The sequence below is a fragment of the Theropithecus gelada genome, chromosome 15 (assembly GCF_003255815.1).
Source record: "Theropithecus gelada isolate Dixy chromosome 15, Tgel_1.0, whole genome shotgun sequence".
NCBI lineage: Eukaryota > Metazoa > Chordata > Mammalia > Primates > Cercopithecidae > Theropithecus > Theropithecus gelada.
In genome coordinates, this window is record NC_037683.1 from 37,150,157 (window position 1) to 37,169,718 (window position 19,562).

The window sequence follows — 19,562 nt, forward strand, 5'->3', positions numbered from 1 at the left end:
TTGTTTTTGTTTGAGACGGAGTCTTGCTCTGTCGCCCAGGCTGGAGTGCAGTGGCGCGATCTCGGCTCACTGCAAGCTCCACCTCCCGGGTTCACGCCATTCTCCCGCCTCAGCCTCCGAGTAGCTGGGACTACAGGCGCCCGCCACCACGCCCGGCTAGTTTTTTTGTATTTTTAGTAGAGACGGGGTTTCACCATGTTAGCCAGGATGGTCTCGATCTCCTGACCTCGTGATCCACCCGCCTCGGCCTCCCAAAGTGCTGGGATTACAGGCTTGAGCCACCGCGCCCGGCCAAAATAATTCTTACTGAAAATACTGTCCTATTGATAGTGTGTGTGTGTATATATATATAATTACATATACTATATATATTTCTGAAAATACTGTCTTATTGATAGTATATATATAATTAAATATCATACTATATATATTTCTTCACACACACAGGCACAAATTGAGTATAATAAAAGAATGACTAGAAATGTACAGTAGTCTGTCTCCTTCCTGAGATTCCACTTCAATAACAACAAAAGGATAGGAATCATACAAACCCACAATGGCAAAGATCTGCTGCAGATATCCATCATTCAGGGCTCACCAACATATTGAACATCTTCCTTAAAGTATGATTGTTCTCCACATTTAGAAATCTGTCTTCTCAAGGTAAAAGCAGAAATCTTACATCTCTAGAATCACTTGCCATTGCGTTCCTCTAATTAGAGGCTATGAGACACTGTGTCTTTCTTTGTTCTCTTATTTTCCTTCTCTCTCTTTCTCTCTCATAATTCCATCTCTCCAACTTATGCTTTTATATTTTCTGAGACATTTTCTCATTTCTATTTTCTGACCAGTAGGGTAGCTTGGTAGAAGAAAGCTGTGTGTGTAATTTTTTTCCTGAACCATTTCAGACCAAGTTAGAAATATCATACTGTATTACCTTTACATACTTTACTATACATGTCTTAAGAACAAGGATCTCTCCTTTATAACCACAGCACAGTTATCATTTTCAATATCAGGAAATTTTCTATTATTTAATATTGATACAATACTATTATTTAATCTACAGTTCTTAGTCAGATTTCATCAATTGTCCCCAAAATAACATTATAGCTATTTATTTTTTTGGGGGGGAAGGATATAGTCCAGGATTTAATTGAAGATCACTCATTGCATTTATTTTGGTTATGTCTTTTTAGTCTTGTTTCAACTAGTAAATCTAGTCTCACATTTTTCTGTGTATATATCTTGACCTTTACATTTTTGACTAGTACAGGCCAGTTACTATGTAGAATGTCTCTCAGTCTGTGTTTGTCTAATACTTTGTCATGCATAGTTTCAGCTTACATACTTATCAGGAAACACATGCTGTAAGTTAGCTTCATTACGAGCTATATGGGTATAGAAAGTTGGGTATAGAAAGTTGTTTACATGAGCTTCACAAAGTTTTGAAAATGTTAGTGTTTGGTAGACAATTCTTAAGTGCAAACCCTACAGTTTTCTCTGTGAGACAGAAGTCAGTGACTTTGGGTAGAAATCATAATGAATATACATGACTGAGAGAAGGAGCATTTGTAAAAAAGAAATTCAACTGTGAATGTCTTTACTTTATTAAGGAAAGAAAAATATTATCCACTATTGGGCCAAGAGCTTTAGTTTAACACACACTCCCCTAAAAGACCTTACCTTTCTCTGCCATGCAAAGTTTTATATTTTCTCTCTTTTTTTTGAACGATATAAAGATGGGGAGAGTACATCGGCACAGCAACTAGTCAGTGACATCACATCTCACCTGTGATGTGCCTTTTATTTTCCCTTACTAAAGAGTGACATAAACAATCACATGATAAACCATAAGAAAGGGCTTTTAAAATTTGGATCTAATCAGGAACAGCATGTCCAAGCTATTGTTTACTATCACTTTTCCTCTGAGAGACTCAGAGCAAAAGGAAAGCTGTATGTGAAACTAATTCGAACACTGTGCACTTATCTCTTGCAAATGAATCCATTAAAATATAAGCAGCACCTGCTAAACTGTGCACATTTCTATTCAATGCTGACTCAATATTTTCAGGAATAGAGTGGAAGGAAAATTTGTATTTTAAGGTATTTTAATAATATCCACTGATAATTTGTCCTAACAGCTGTTCTATGTTTCCTGATATAGTAGAGAAAACAGTACCTTATCCTTGGAAATTTTAATGTTAGAGAATTGCACAGTTCTGGGTGTTCCTAAACTTAGTGCATTTCTCAGAGCAAGCAAAGACCAGCATGAAATTCTCTTTCTTTCCTGCAACACATCCCAGTGTCTAAGTCTAACTTCCTTTCTTCTTTATTTATATCACTACCCACTGTTTTCTGTAATAGCCCCAAAACTGGCTGCCAGATTTTTCATAACATTTTTTACTGAAAAGACAGACTGGACATACAAATGAAAAATATAAACATGGTCACATAATAGCTTAAAACATTTTACTAGTTCTTGTAGTTATTATTCTAGGTTTCTTAATTGGAACAGGAAGGTTTCAAATAGCCTTCTCATCTTCCTTTCTATTTTGAAGGGTGTAATACACCCAACCTCCTCTTCCCTTACATCCTGGCTTTTTTCTGGATTGCTTGCCCTGTGTTTTATTTATTTATCCTGAAATATCAACTGTAATGTATTAATAGAATTGTATTAGTCCATTTTCACACTGCTAATAAAGACATACCCGAGACTGGGTAATTTATACAGAAAAAGAGGTTCAGTGGACTCACAGTTCCATAGGGCTGGGCAGGTCTCACAATCATGTCAGAAGGTGAAGAAGAAGGAAAGGCATGTCTTACATGGTGGCAGGCAAGGAGAGCATGTGCAGGGAAACTGCCCTTTATAAAACCATGAGATCTCACAAGATTTATTCACTATCACAAGAACAGCATGGGAAAACCCACCCCCATGATTCAATTACCTTCCACTGAGTCCTTCCCACAACACATGGGGATTATTACAATTCCAAGTGAGATCTGGGCAGAGACACGGAGCCAAACCATACCAAGATTTGAATTTGTATCCATTCAGTTGCCCAATTACATGCAGTAAGTAGTTTGTACTCCCAGAGTCCAACATATTTCTCACAGGACCGGGACCTATATATATTTCCTACATCTCCAGGAAATGTTTTATTTCTACCTTTGCACACAATCATATTTTTTTTTCTATTTTTGTCCTTTTTGTAACCAGAAAGGTGAAACTAGTGGTTTCCTCAAATAACTTTTCTTTAAATAATAAACCCAATAAAGAAGGAATATTTCTATTTGAGTAGAGGAGAAGAGTTTTGGAGCCCAGCCATTTCATTCCTGATAGGTATCCTGAGGGAACTGCTAAGACTCCACAGCTGACATTAACCCCACAAATACATACATATGAACGAACACACACATGTCAAACCAAACAGATCCCATTGCTCATGCTTGATATTGAGAATATTTTGAAAAAGAAGAAGCAAAAATGACACATTAATTTCTGGTTAAATATGGTGGTTTGAAATATTAATCACTACTAAATGAAAATCATATGACTATGAATCATATCGATTCACAAGGGACAATGAGAATAAGAGAGAAAAACTTTAAACGAAGTATTTCTGTTAACTTTTGGAGGACAAAAGCAGATGGAGAAGTGATAACTGAACCCAGAAATCTTAAAACATAAGACAAAGAAAACAAAACTACAACCTTAGAGCCTAAGGAAAGGTTTATCTAAGGTGGTAGCAAAAAATATTTAACCCTTGTAGTCCAGCTACTTGGGAGGCTGAAGTGAGAGAACTACTTGAGCCCACGAGTTTGAGGCTGCAGTGAGCTATGAACACACCATTGTACTCAAGCCTGGGCAACAGAGTGAGATCTCATGTGTAAAGGAAAAAAATTCTGCATAGCATAGGCCCTGACTAATAACTTTTATGTTGAATCTGGAATAGGTGAGCAGTTACCAGCCCTGAGAAAACCAACAGAAATGAACATTTCCAGTAAGCTCTGTTCATGACAGCACCCACTCTCTTTGAAAGAGGTGTGGGTCATAACATTACGAGACTAACTGAAAGTTTGTCTAGAGCATAGTTACCTATATAGCACTTACTACAATACTTGTATGCCATTTACTATATGCTAGGCGTGATTCTTTGTAATTTACAAATATTTTTATTGTATAATAAGCCTAAGAGTAGAGTGTTAACATTATCCCTCTACAGATTAGGATAGTGAGACACAGAGAAGTGAACTTGCTAAAGGTCAACTGTATAGGAAGTGATGGTGCTATGATTCTAAGTTAGGCAGTTTATCTCCATTCTCTAAATGACTGTGCTATGTTGCCTCCTCCTTTTTTCCTTAGGAGAATTATGGGGATTATAATTCAAGATGAGATTTGGGTGAGGACACGAAGACTAACCATGTCACTGTAGAATTCAGTTCCTCTTTTATGGATGCAACATCACTTTGGGGATATTATTGATGGTTTTATTTGACTTTAGGATAATTTGAATGAAGGGGCTATACCTAAGGGAACTTCTGCATAGCAAGCATAAAGCAGATTTGATGGAGAGAGCTGAAAACAATGGGATTCAATTAATTTATTCACTCCGAATTGTGTGGCCCTTAGTCTCCTCTGCTCTCAGGATGACAGCATGGAAGTATTATCTTTTCCCCACCTTCTGAACATACATATTGACAGGCGATAGGAGGATGGGTGCCTGAAGGAATAAAACATCTTAATAGGAAAAATCTTCATGTGCTAATCTGAGGGTCTCACAGACAAATGATGGACTTAATATCTGATTATCCTAGAGCCCACTAAGAAGTCTTGCCTATCAACATTTGTCACATCCTGAAATATAAAACGCCAGGAAGTGCTCACTAAGAATTTGAGCCATAGTTTCAAAATAAAAACAAATACAACCAGAACTATGAATATAAATTGTTATAATAATAATTACTGACTAGGATAAAGTCAAAACAAAAACCATCAATACTATCCCCAAAGTGATTTTGCATCCATAAAACAAAACTGAATTCTACAGTGATATGGTTAGGCTTCGTGTCCTCACCCAAATCTCATCTTGTATTGTAGTCCCCGTAATTCTTATGTGTCAAGGAAGAGACCAGGTGGAGGTAATTTAATCATGGGAGCGATTTCCCCCATGCTGTTCTGGTAATAGTTCTCAGGGGATCTGATGGTTTTATAAGGGGCCTTTTCCCCTTTGCTCATCACTTGTCTTTCCTGCCACCTGGTGAAGAAGGTGCTTTGCTTCCCCTTCGCTTTCCACTATGATTGTATGTTTCCTGAACCCATCGCAGCCATGCAGAAGTGTGAGTCAACTAAACCTCTTTCCTTTCTAAATTACCTAGTCTTGGGCAGTTCTTATAGTGGTATGAAAATGAACTAATACATAAGGCAAAGTTATTTTAGGAAAACAAAAAGAAATGCTAAACATTATTAAAAATAGATGAAAAATTTTGAGATTTCAGTAAACGAGATGAAATGAAAATTGAGGTAAGGTCTCAGAAAGTGGAACACAAGGGATCAAAAAGAAGATGATCAAAATATGAAAACAACTTTCTGGAACTATTACTATTTCTATTTGTTTGTTTATAGTTGCCCTTGAATTTTCTTTGTGGACCAACACATACATAGAATAATTTCAGTGCAATGTTGTGCTTTCTAAAGCATCTTCCCATTTTTGTTTTCTGTTCTATAATTTAGGTTAGAATTCCCAGTACATTGTTGAAGAGTAACAATAATAAGATTATTCCTTATCCTGGTTCTGATTTTAATAGTAATGTTTTCAATGTTTCACTACTGTGTTTGCTAACATATATGACATATTACTGTTTGATTACAATTAAGGAAGGCATGTTAAATTTTTACTTTTCAGATAATTTTATTACGAAAAACAGCTACCTTCTAAAATGCTGGGGATTTCCCTTTTAAAAGATATTGAGGGCCAGGTGTGGTGGCTCATGCCTGTAATTCCAGCACTTTGGGAGGCCGAGATGGGCAGATCACGAGGTCAGGAGATTGAGACCAACCTAGTGAACACTGCGAAACCTCATCTCTACTAAAAATACCAAAAAATTAGCCAGGCGTGGTGGCCGGCACCTGTAGTCCCAGCTACTTGGGAGGCTGAGGCAGGAGAATGGCACAAACCCAGGGGGCAGATCTTGCAGTGAACGGAGATCGCGCCACTGCACTCCAGCCTGGGCAACAGAGCGAGACTCCATCAAAACAAAACAAAACAAAACAAAACAAACAAATAAACAAAATATATATATATATATATATATAGAGAGAGAGAGAGGGCAAATTGCATAAGCAAATTTTCTGATAATGGATAATTATTTCATTAGAGATAAACTCTGCCTGTTTATGTTCTAAATGTTAGAATTATTTATGTTTATAAAGATATTGATGAATCCATTTGATATTAGCAGCACTCAATATTTAAGATTTTTTACAGTTATTTTGATTAAATCATATACAATTTTCTTTTAACTTTGAGATATTTTTCAATGTTATTAAGTATGTGATAGGATTATGAATTATGTGGGGTTGTTTTCCTGATTTTACTCTTGTCTGGAAAGTAGTAAAAAATTAATATACCTCTTAAAAGTTTGATAAAGATGACTCATTAGATTTGGAATTTGTGCCTTTTAGGGAAGGAAGATGAAAATATTTGAGTAACAATTTAACTTATTCAATAGTTGTTAGTGCATTCAGGTTTTCTATTTATTTTTAGGGAAATTTTAGTTAAATATGTATGTCATGTGTGTTGTCTGATTTGTTCACCTAAAGTTGATCATTGCCTTTTCTTAGGAATTATACATCTTGATTGGATGAAGAAAATGTGACAAATGTGTGTGTGTGTGTATATATAGAGAATATATATAGAATATCTAATATATATTATAGAATAATATAAAATATATTATGTTATAATATATATTTTATATTATATTATTCTATAATATAAAAATATATTATGTTATTATATATATTATTCTATAATATATTTTATATTATTCTATAATATATATTCTATATGTTCTATACATATATTCTATATATACACACACATATATATGCATATATACTACACAGCCATAAAAATACAATGTCTTTTGTACCAACGTGGATGGAGTTGGAGACCATTATCCTAAGTGAAAGCACTCAGAAACAGAAACTCAAGTACTCCATATTCTCACTTAGTAGTGTGAACTAAACAATGGATACACATGGACATACAGAGAGAAATAATGGACACAGGGGACTCCAAAAGTGGAGATGGGGAAGGGGGTGAAGGCTGAAAAATTACCTGTTGGGTATAGTGTTCACTATTCGGGTCATGGGTACACTGGAAGCCTGAACCTCACCATTACTCCATATATCCATGTAACAGACAATAGATATGTACCACCTGAATCTATAAAACTGATAAATAAATTTAAGAAAGAAATTACACATCTCTATCTTATGTCCTCCTTTTCTCCTTAATATTGATTATTTGGGCCATCTTTTCTTGTTCTTAATAAGTTTTGTTAGAGTTTTCTTTGTTTACCAGTGTTTTCTAAGAAACATAATTTTTCTTAGTTCTTCATTTTATCTTATACTTTATTAATGTTTCTTACATCTTGGATATTTACTTAAATATTTCCTTGGATTGAATCCATGTTATTACAATTTTATTCTATTATTTTAGTTAACGACTAATGTATTTTTAATAATTGTATTTAAGACTACAGTTTGTGCAATAAATGCCATTTAGCATATACCACACATATTAGTATATGGGACTTTCATTATTATCTAATTTTAGGTATTTTGTGATATCTATTTTGACTTCTTCTTCAGTGTAATTCAAAAATAATATTGTTTCCAAACAAATATATTTCCACTAATTTCTAATTTAATTGTTTCTTGAAAGAAAATGTGGAATGTATAACATTGAATTTTTTTGAAATATGTTAAAAATTGTAATAACCTAATACTGACTTTTTAAAACTATTTTTTGCACACTTAAGAAGAGTATTTCAGTATTTCACTGCACTTTCCAATTAATTCTCTTGTAAACCTAAAACTACTCTAAAATAATCCGTTTATTAAAAAGTAACACATTTTAAATTTGCATGTATATAAAACCAGGCTTATTTTAAAATTTCAAATATCTATATTCTTTTTGTTTTACTATTACATTTTGTAGTTACTGATAAAAGTACAATATAGTGCACCCCTACAGTAGTGTTTGTCATGTTTGCTTTGTAATTATGACAGCTTTTGCTTAATATGTTTTTAGACTCTGTTGTCAGTAGTAGAAATGTTTACAATTATTTATCTTTGCTTGTAGTTTGTTCCTTCTACTATTTTGCTTGTCTTTCTGTCTTGTGAACCATACTTTATTTTTGCTGAAATTAATATTGCTTCAATTCTTACATGTTTAATAATATCTTATCTATGTTTTCTAATCAATAATTTTGAAACTTGTTTTAAAATATGTCTGCTGAAGGTGGCATATTGCTGAATTCAAAAAAATATATAAACAACTTGTTAGCCTTATCTTAATACATTATTTTATTATGTTTCTTCTACATTTGTAGTTATCTCTAATATGTTAAGTTTTCGCTTTTTAAAAAATATTTCTCAAGATAGAAATTAAATATCATAAAATTCACCTATTTTAAGTACATGATTCAATAATTTTTAGTAAATTTACAGAGTTGTTTAACCATCACCACAATCTACTTTTAGAATATCTCTGTGTCCCCAGAGAGATCCCTCATGTCTATTTGCATCAATTCCTGTTCTGGTCTCCAGCCCCAGGCTCCTCCAATCTATTTTATCTCTCTCTAGATTTGCCCTTTCTGAACATTTCATATAAATGGAATCATACAGTAATTGATGACTTACCTATGGTTTATTTCGCTTAGCATGTTTTTGAGGTTCATCCTTCTAGCATGTATCAGGAGCTTGTTCCTTTTTAGTGTTGAGTAATATTTGATTGTAAAAATGTAATGCATTTTGTTATCTATTTACAATTTGATGGACATTTGAGTTGTTTCTACTTCTTGTCAGTTAATAACAATGTCACATGTCTCATTTGTGTGGACATGTGTTTTTATTTCTCTTATTTCTTCTAGGCAGATTCCTAGAAGTGTAATTGTGGGCTTGTGTGGTAAATTTTGTTTAACGTTGGAGAAACTTTCATAATAGTTTTCAAAGTGGTTGCACCAATATTTCATCTGCATGAGCAATGTATGAGGGTTCGTTTTGCTCTACAATCCTTGTCAACATTTGTTATTGTCTGGGTTTTTGATTAAAGGCACTTGAGTGGGTATAAAGTGGTAAATCTGTCCTGTGACTTTAATTTGCACTTTCCACATTACTAATATATAGGTTTTCTATGCTTTATAACAAATCACCACTAATTTAGCTGTGTAAAACAGCACACGTTTATTATCTCACAGTTTCTGTGGGTCAGAAGTCAGGTCATAGCCTATTTGAGTCCTCTGTTTAGAGTTTCACAGGGCTACAATTGAGCTGTTGACCAGCTAGAATTTTCCCTAGATTTGACTGGAGAAAAATGTGCTCTTAAGCTCACTCAGGTCTTTGCAGAATTAATTTTCTCGTGATTGTAGGTTTCATATGTTTCCATGCAAAGATAGAGACAGGAACCAATGAGTCAGGTCTAGTTAGATCTTATATAACATAAGGATAGGAGTGACAGCTCATCATCCTTGCCATATTGCTCAGAAGCAAATCACAGGTCCCACTTATCCTCCAGGGAAGGGCATTACACAAAGTGTGAACACCAGGAGGTGGGGAGTTTGTCCATCACAACTAATGATGTCAATATCTTTTCATGTGATTTTTGGTCATTTGTATATTTTCTTTGGTAAAATAGTAATTAAAATCTTTCCTTTTAAAAATTGAGTTATCTTATTATTAGTTTCAAAGTTTCTTTTTATATTGTTGTTATAGGTCCTTTATCAGATAAAATTTACAAATATTTTCTCCTAGTTTGTAGTTTGTCTTTTCCCATTATTTATGATGTTTGTTGAGCACAGAAGCTTTTACTTTTGATAAAGTCCAATTATCAACACTCCCTTTTTCTTCACATTTTTTTTCATCCTTTCCTGACATGTATTGTGTTCTCTGGATTCTATTTAGTACCATTTCCTTTCCTACAATTTGGAAATGGTGTGTTAATTTTTAAATATATTAACATCTTCCAGTTATTTTTCTATTACTGGCTTTTAGTTTAATTCTGTTTCTGTCAGAGAACATACTCTATATGGCTTAAATTCTTTGGAACTTTTTTGAAACGTTTATAGAATTGACATTCTAAAAATGACATTCTATAAATGTCAATGAGGTCAAACTGGTTTTTAGGTCTTCCATATCCTTATAGATTTTCTCTCTACTTGTTCTACCCATAACTGAGAGGAGTGTTGATATCTCCCTTTGTCATTGTGGATTTGTCTACTGTTCCTTTCATTTCTATTAATTTTTCTTCATGCATTTTGAAGCTCTTTGGTTCTGTACATTCACATTTTGAATTTAAAACAATTCGTTACTTCTATGTGATTTTTTCATTGTTCCTTGTACTTTTTCTTGTTTTGAAAACTACTTGATACTAAGACAGCGAATTCACCTTCCTTTTAATTAATATTTGCTTAGAGTATTTTTTTCAACATTTTACTTTTTTTTTTGAGACGGAGTCTGGCTCTGCTGCCCAGGCTACAGTGCAGTGGCCAGATCTCAGAGCTCACTGCAAGCTCCGCCTCCCGGGTTCACACCATTCTCCTGCCTCCCCCTGCCGAGTAGCTGGGACTATAGGCGCCTGCCACCTTGCCCAGCTAGTTTTTTGTATTTTTTAGTAGAGACAGAGTTTCACCGTGTTAACCAGGATGGTCTCAATCTCCTGACCTCGTGATTCGCCCGCCTGGGCCTCCCAAAGTGCTGGGATTACAGGCTTGAGCCACCGCGCCCGGCCCAACATTTTAAACTAATCAAACTTGCTCTATTTAAAAAGGCTTCTTTCACACAGCATATCACTATTTAAAACAATTCTATGGACAATCTCCTGTCTTTTAATTGATATGTTTAGATTAATAATGTTTAATGTAATATTACTATGTTCAGATTAAATCTTACCATCTTGTTAGTTATCTCTGTTTTGTCCCTTCTTTTTTTTCTCTCTCTCTTTTTCTGCTGGGATTTGGATTAATTAAATATTTATTTATCATTGTATTCTCCATTACTGGTTTAATATTTACATCTCTTTAAAAAAAAATGATTCCACCGGGGTATATAACATTCATCTCTAATTATCAATCTGTCTTTAATTAAGGAAAAATAAAAACTTTACGATGTATTTCCAAGTTCTTCCTGCCATTTTGTCTTCGTTTATCACCTACATACTACTTTTGGTACAGATCCAAACTATATTGAAATTATTTTGCTTTATACTATTTATTCAAATAAAAGGGAGAAATCTATTTTATTTGTGCTTTCATTTTTATAATTTTTGGGGATCTTCTTTTCTTAAGATCTAGTTTTTGTATAATATTCTTTCCACCTATAGAATTTCCTTTAACTTATCTTGTAATATGAGTCTCCTGATAATCAATTTTCACCACTTTGTCTAAAACTGCCTTTATTTAGCATGTAGGATTCTGGTTTAGCAGGATTTTCTCCTTCTTTAAAACTTTTAAATATGTCAGTCTACTGCCTTCTGACTTACCTATGTAAGTTTCTGATATAATAATTATTTTTATTCCTTTGTACGTAATGTGTTTCTTTTCTTTGGATGGCATCAAGATTTTCTCTTTATCTGTGGTTTTTAACAGTTTGCATATAATCTGTCTATGTATGTTTTTTAGGGAGGTACTTTTTCCTACTTGGTGTTTCTCTGAGCTTATTGAATCTGTGATTTCAATTTCTTTTATTCATAACTTCAAATATTTTTTTCCTTACTTTCTTCTCAGATTGCAAGTAAGTGTGTGTTAAACTATTTGATACTGTTTCATAGCTCTTGGATTCTCTGTTCCGTTTTTGTTTCTTCTAAATTATTTTGTTTTCTTTTTGCTTCAGTTTTGATTATCTCTATCACCCTCTCTCGTATTCACTGATTCTTTTTCATTAGGTTGTGTCAAGTCTACTGATGAGCCTGTCACAGGCATCTAAGAAATCTCTATTATTAAAATTTTGTCTCTGGGGTATCAACCGTGTCTTTCTTATGGGTTTCCTATCTCTGATGAAATTCCCCATATGTTTACATATGACATTCACCCTTTTCACAAACATTTTTACCATATTAACTCCAGATAATTTGAATGTCCTCTCTGATTGTTCCTATAACAGGGTCATTGTTTTTAGTCTGGTTCTATTGTTCTATTGATTGTTTTATCCTTTGACAGTGAGCTATTTTTCTTCTTTTTCTTTCTTTTTTTTTTTTTGAGACGGAGTTTCACTCTTGTTGCCCAGGCTGGAGTGCAATGGTGCACTCGATCTCGGCTCACCACAACCTCCGCCTCCCAGGTTCAAGTGATTCTGTTGCCTCAGCCTCTCGAGTAGCTGGGATTACAGGCATGTGCCACCATGCCTGGCTAATTTTGTATTTTTAGTTGAGACAGGGTTTCCCCATGTTGGTCAGACTGGTCTTGAACTCCCGACCTCAGGTGATGAGCCTGCCTCGGCCTCCCAAAGTGCTGGGATTACAGGCGTGAGCCACTGCGCCTAGCATTTTTCTCATAATTTTTATTGAATGCTTGTCATTGAGTACGGAACGGTAGATATTGACATGCACAGTATTTATGCCTAAAAATAAGCATGCCTGTTATTTTGCTAGGTCTTTTGTGTGTGGAGTGACTAGTCAATCTAGTCAGGATTTGAGCTGGGTTTATTGTTGTTTGTTGTTACTATGGACCTTCAGTATAGCATCAGCTTCAATTCCTTGTTACATTGTGCTTAGGTGAAGGTTAGGATCCTTAGAAGGGTTCTCAATGTCCCTAACATTTGACGTTTAGATTTGATCTTTAGCAATTTGCTAAATATTTTAGCTGAAATCTTATTTGCTTGTCTGGTACTTGTAACCTCATCCTTGCGGTTTTCTGCAGAGAAGTTAGTGCTTCTTATCTCTTTGGAGTGACCGGTCTTTCCCCAGATTTCAGGACACTTGGTTGTTTTGAGACCTCGGCTATCTGATGAATTAAAAAATAATTATAATTTTGTAGATTATCTGGCTTTTTCTTGTTATTATGATGGAAGCAACACCATTTTTAGCTTTCTATATCATAGGTGGAATTGGAATTACTGTATCTAGTGATTTCTGGGTTTTGACATTGTCTCCTGAGGCAACTAAACAAAAACCAGGATTTGTGTTATAGGCTCAGTTCAAGATGTAGTGGGCTGAATTCAGCCAAGTCAACTTGACTCAGGTACAGAGATAAGACCATCTCTTCTTCTTCCCTGTTTTCTATAAGCTTATATGGGTGAATTTTACCTCTTCTCTCAGCTAATTGTAATGAGATTGGCTGTATTTTCCCATTAGACGTGGGGTATTTCCTATGTCTATCATTCCGTAGGGCTACAGTTTCTGACTGCTTTTGCTTAATTTTGAATATGGTGTCTGGCAAGTCTTTGGCCTCACCAGTGGTTTGATTCTGTTCCACATCCGTCTAAAACAACTGGTAAAACAGCACCTCTGAAGAAATGCAATGTTCTAAATAGAGAAAATAATCTTGAATTTGAAAGACCTGGTTTCAAGTTCCGTATCCACCAGCTGTGAGATTCAGAAATACCTTCCTCATAATAATTTGAAATAACGGATATGTGTTTTAGTTGGCTGCATTTGGATCAGTCTTTAAAGTTAAGCATGATGCAATTTACATATAATATTATACAATATCAGTGAAGTAAGGATATTTTAAAGATGAACTAGATACAATTAAGTAAGTACTATTTCAAAATAACATATCCATTTACGAAACCCTTTCATCCGCCCTCATTTTGGGGTCTCACAGTCTTGGAAAATTGTTTGAATTAATATATGTATGTTTTCAAAGATGAGGCTATGGAGACTGAATGATTAAGTGACAACTTCTAAGAGACAGACCTGGGACACAAAAGTGAGTCTTTTTTATTCCACCTCCATGTATTCCTTCTGTTATGCAACGATATCTTCTTTAAAATTACTATATACTTTTGGACATAATGTAACTTCAATATGATGGCTCCATGGAAGGTCAGATAACCCCTTCAATTACTACAAAATAAATTAGGGCTTTCTGCCATAAGTGTGAGAAAGATTTTCTACCCTGAATGTTTAGTTTTAAAACCTGCTGAATTGACAGAGGAATGATGGAAGTAGCCAATATGAATGCTATTAAAAAATTTATAGGGAGAAAAGGAAACTGGAATGTGGGCTGTCTATAACAGCATAACAGAACCCAGGGGTGTTGGTGAGAAAATCGATTATCCCAGCTGGGTTATTAAAAGCTGAGCACACGAAGTGCAAGTGGTAATAAAACCTGCTGCTTTGGTGCCTTAGTGTTTTCTGGGTAAACACAGACATCTGAGGGTTTACAGTTATCCATATGCAGTACCTAATCCTATATTCTGTCACTGGAAATATGCTTGGCACAGCTTAATGCCCTATCTTTAGGCAGAAGGACTCAAGGGGCATTGGCAAATGAATTTGTTTTTAACAGCCTTAATTTTACTTCTCAGTGTCTCAGAAAGTGTAAATCTCTACAGAGGGCCACAGCCTTTAATCTTGCTCTCTGTTAGCCCTTTCTCATTAGATTTTTTTTCTTTTCTTGTCCGTTCTCACATTCATCCAGAAGGCCCAGAGAACTTACAAGGCAACGAACGGGTCAAGTCTGGATGAGTCAAAGGAGATTTGTTTTCTTCAAAAATTTGAGTTATGCATTATGTTGTAGTTGTCAGAAATATGTTTTAATTGTACCTTTTGGTTTGGTAGTCTTCTTTCTAAATAGTGCATCACATATTATAAAATGTTTTCAATGCATATTTACCTGTGGTGGCTATAGGAAAAAAAAAAAGAGAAAAGCTTATTGGCATTAAAATGCTAACATTATGAGGAATTAAAAAAAATCTTGTATTTGGAGTTTCAAAGTATTTTCACACTTTGTATTATTTTACTATATGTGGTTATTGGTGAAGCTTATTTCAGTAAATGTTTTCCAAACAAGTAATAATTATAGGAATGGGATTTAAATCCAATTCTCTAGACTTTTAACCTACATTATATTTTTGCCCATGGACTTATTTCTAATTCCTTGACATAATTTTACTCTTTGTCAACAGAGAAACCTGTTTCTTCTCTTTAAATTTCAGACCACGACTATATGGGAAAATGATTCAGTTAGGGGACCCAAAAGATGCATATATCTAGGATATTTGAGTTTAAATAAAACCCTGCTCCAGTCACAAATAATCACATGTGATTTGTTCCTATGTGTTTAAAGCTATACACTTCATAAAGGCAACTGCTGTTTCGAGTTTGTCCTGTTCAAGTGCAGAATATTATTTACAATTTTTAATGGACATGTTTCAGACATCAGCAATCTAGGTTTCAATTTGAAACCTGAAAGGCAGCAAAAGGGAATACAATTGTTTTTTCATTATGTGTGTATTACCTCCTACCCCTCTGCTCAGGTTAGAAATAATGGCCTATGTAGCTCTGAGAACTTGGATCAGACTCTTTTGACATTTTGTATATAGATGTGTCCAGAGGCAAGTAATCTCATATGTGAACCATCTATAATACATTATGATAATAGGAAAAGTTGTATCCACAACTTCATTTTACCAGCAGGAAGCATTTATATTTGTGCATAGTATTTCTCATGAGGTTTGATAACATGCTGAGAATAACTTTCTATATTTTTGTTAATGACTTCACACTTAGAATGTCTCAAATCAGGAAGTTCAAATTTTCTGACCGAAAGTAACAGCACAGCACATCACAGCAGTTAAGCTTACTGCTTTCAGTGAGGGATCAAAACCTTAGAAACATCTTTGATGTCAGCTTATTCACTGAGGTACAGATAATATTGCTCATAGCACTTTTTATATCTCAGATTGTTACTAAGGTCCACAGTTGATATTGCAAAAATAATTTGCTAAATACCTTTGATCATTTTCACGTATTTCCAGTTTGGGAGAACTACTGTGCTTCCATTATTTCTTCTGGTTCATATAGAGATCTTGCCACCCAACTTCATAATTTACCATTCAATTTCATAATTTTTTAAAAAATTCCTCAAGTTACTTTTTAACTATTTGGAAAACTTTTAATGTCCTGACTGTAGAAGGCCTTGAGGATTTCAGTTTTCTAAAGAAGAACAAAATGATCCCTTTAGTCACTGCAGGTTTGTATTACTTTAAATCTATTCTCCATAAAAAGTTGATGCATAATATTACACGTGAAATTGCAGTGATTGTTGCACCCATGCCTAACCCTATTAAATTTATATTCTGTCTTTTATATATTTCAATTCTAAGTCATCTTATAGATTAGTTAAGAGCTGATGCTAGAATAAGCATAATGGAAAGCAACAAATAGTGTGAAAAAATATTAAAATACAGGGAGATTTATTTATTTACTTTTAAGTAACTAGGATTAAAAATAATTTGGACAGCTCTTGGGTTAGAAAAAGTGAACGTTTAAGAGCTATTACTGCTAATTAATCTGCTCAGAAAAATATTAGGTCAATATCAGATACAGATTATATTAAGATAAAATCTTGTTTGATATACATTATTTCTTATCTTTGAAATTTAAGGATTTGCTCCAAGTGATAAACATTATAATTTAATTTTCCTTAATGCAGATACTCAAATAGATGGCATGGAATTTGGAAAAATGAAATGAATCAAGACTTCACAAAATATTTGCCAACTTATATGGTGGACATAAAACTCTTCTCATAGAAGTCGAGTGTGGTATCAATCAGAAAGCAAAATGCCTTGTTATTTTTCAATGATAATTTTTTTAGTGCACTTATCTACCCTTAGGTGATCTGACCTTCAAATTAGCCCTTTCATATAGGTAAATGTTATCAAAATACAAATGCAATGCCACAATGTCTTTTCCAAATGAAGGTTAAGATTACCCTCTAAAAACAAAATTGGGGATAATGCAAAAGCAATGGATGAGATCATCTTGCTGCAGAGATGACATAAAGCTGCCTGTTATCAAAGACTAGAAAATGCCAAAAATTTAATCAAGAGTGTACTGTCTGCACACCCTAGAATGCATGAGTGCAATGTCATCATTACAAAGCCAGGCTTTGCGATAACAGACTGAGGATGTGCAAAACTTTGTTAAGCAGGGTCCAGACAATAGAAAAACCACAGTATACTTGCATTATTCTGCCTATAAAACGTTTCCCTGATTAGCCAGCACAAATGTTTATTCATATCTCTCATTTGAAGGAAGGACAGATATATCAGGCTAACATTATTTGGTGCTATGGGCAATGAAAATCATTCAACTAACATTTTTCTGTTGCCATGCTAACAAGATGACCTCCTATTCTAATAATTAATTTGCTTTACTTGTATGGTGGCAAAGAAAAAAGAAGACACTTATCAGGCATGTGGATTATTTAAGTCTACATAGGAATAATAAAATTATGAGGTATTTTGGTAAGATGGCAATGCAAACTCATTTTGGTAAAACGATAATGAAAAATCTTCCATTAAAAGTATCTAATTTTTCTACTCCAGAGTTCTATTAAAATGAATATTTACTATAAAATATTAAAAAGAAAAAAAGCACCAGTAGAAGTTGGGAAAAGTGCCATGAACATGTTATAAACTTCACATATTTATTCCACTCCAATTTATTAGCTTACTGTTAGGGGCCCGGCATATTTCTAAATGCCTGGGATATATCTGGCATTGAAAGATGAAAATCCCCACCCCGCTGGACTTTATATTTTAGTTGGAGGGGTCAGAAAATAACAGCAAACATAAGTAGCCAGGCATGGTGGCTTACACCTATAATCCTAGCACTTTGGAAGACTGAGGTGGGAGTAGTGCTTGAGGCCAGAAGTTCAAGAGCAACCTGGGCAACACAGTGGTATGCTGTCTCTTAAAAAAAAAAAGAAAAAAAAAATTGGTCAGGCATGGTGATGCATGCCTGTGGTCCCTTGCTATTCCGGAGGCTGTGGCAGGAGGCTTGCTTGAGCTGCAGTGAGCTATAATGCTAGCTTGGGCAACAGACCAAGACTCTGTCTCTTTAAAAAAAAAACAAAAAGTAAGTAATATATCACAAAGTTATTCGGTCCTATGGAAAAGGAAAAAAAACCCTGAAATAAAACAAAATAAAAAACCACCAAAACTCAGGGATGTTGTGGTCTTGGGTGAGGCAATTTATGGTATCAAATAGGGAAATCAGGGTAAGTTTCATTGAAAAGGTAAAAATGGAGCAATGATTGAAAAGAGGAGAGGGAGTTAGGCAAACAAATAACCGGGAGAAGTACATCCCAGCCAGAGGGAACAACTAGATTGAAGGCCCTAGGTGGGTGTCATTTGAAATCTTTTTCATGGATGAGTACCCTGGCTCAAACTGAATGCAAAAAAAGCAGCAAACTAACCACACTGCTTCCCTTGCCCACTCCAAAGCAATGCAAGTGACTGGAGAAAAACCCCAGGGAGCCTGCTAACCCTCCGTAACTTACAGGCCAGCAACAGAAACATCAAAGGAGTATTTTGTATCTTTAGTTCAAAAACCTCTTTAGAGTAGATTTACTCCAAGAAAGAAGAGAATATTTTTTACTTTTATGTAATAAGAATTCAATAACAATTGCTTCTTGAATTTATTAAATTAATCCTTTATGAAAAAAGAAAAGGTTAAAATTAATAAAATCGAATTGGGATGACTTCTGCTACCAATATGGCATTTTTAGCCTGTGGCTTCAACTTGCTCCACCTTCCAAAATGTGAACAGCTCATCAAAGAAATAGGAAGACATCTGTGTCATCCTGGAACACAGTGAAGGGGTTTTAAGGACTTTCTGGAAGGCTTAAAGGAGGCAGGATTGGCTTGAAGGAAGAGTGATTTAACGCATTTGATGCAACACATTTGATTCAGGCGCACCCAGTCTGAACCTCTTAATGTACAGTTCCAACCTCCACCTGGCATGGATATATGAGTTTACTGACACTACTATAACACATATGAAAGGCACTGGCAACTGTTAATTTTTTAAAAAATACTGCTGGCTGGGCGCGGTGGCTCATGCCTGTAATCCCAGCACTTTGGGAGGCCGAGACGGGTGGATCACGAGGTCAGGAGATCGAGACATCCTGGCTAATACGGTGAAATCCCGTCTCTACTAAAAATACAAAAATTAGCCGGGCGTGGTGGCGGGCACCTGTAGTCCCAGCTACATGGGAGGCTGAGACAGGAGAATGGCGTGAACCCGGGAGGCGGAGCTTGCAGTGAGTGGAGATTGTGCCACTGCACTCCAGCCTGGGCGACAGAGCGAGACTCCGTCTCAAAA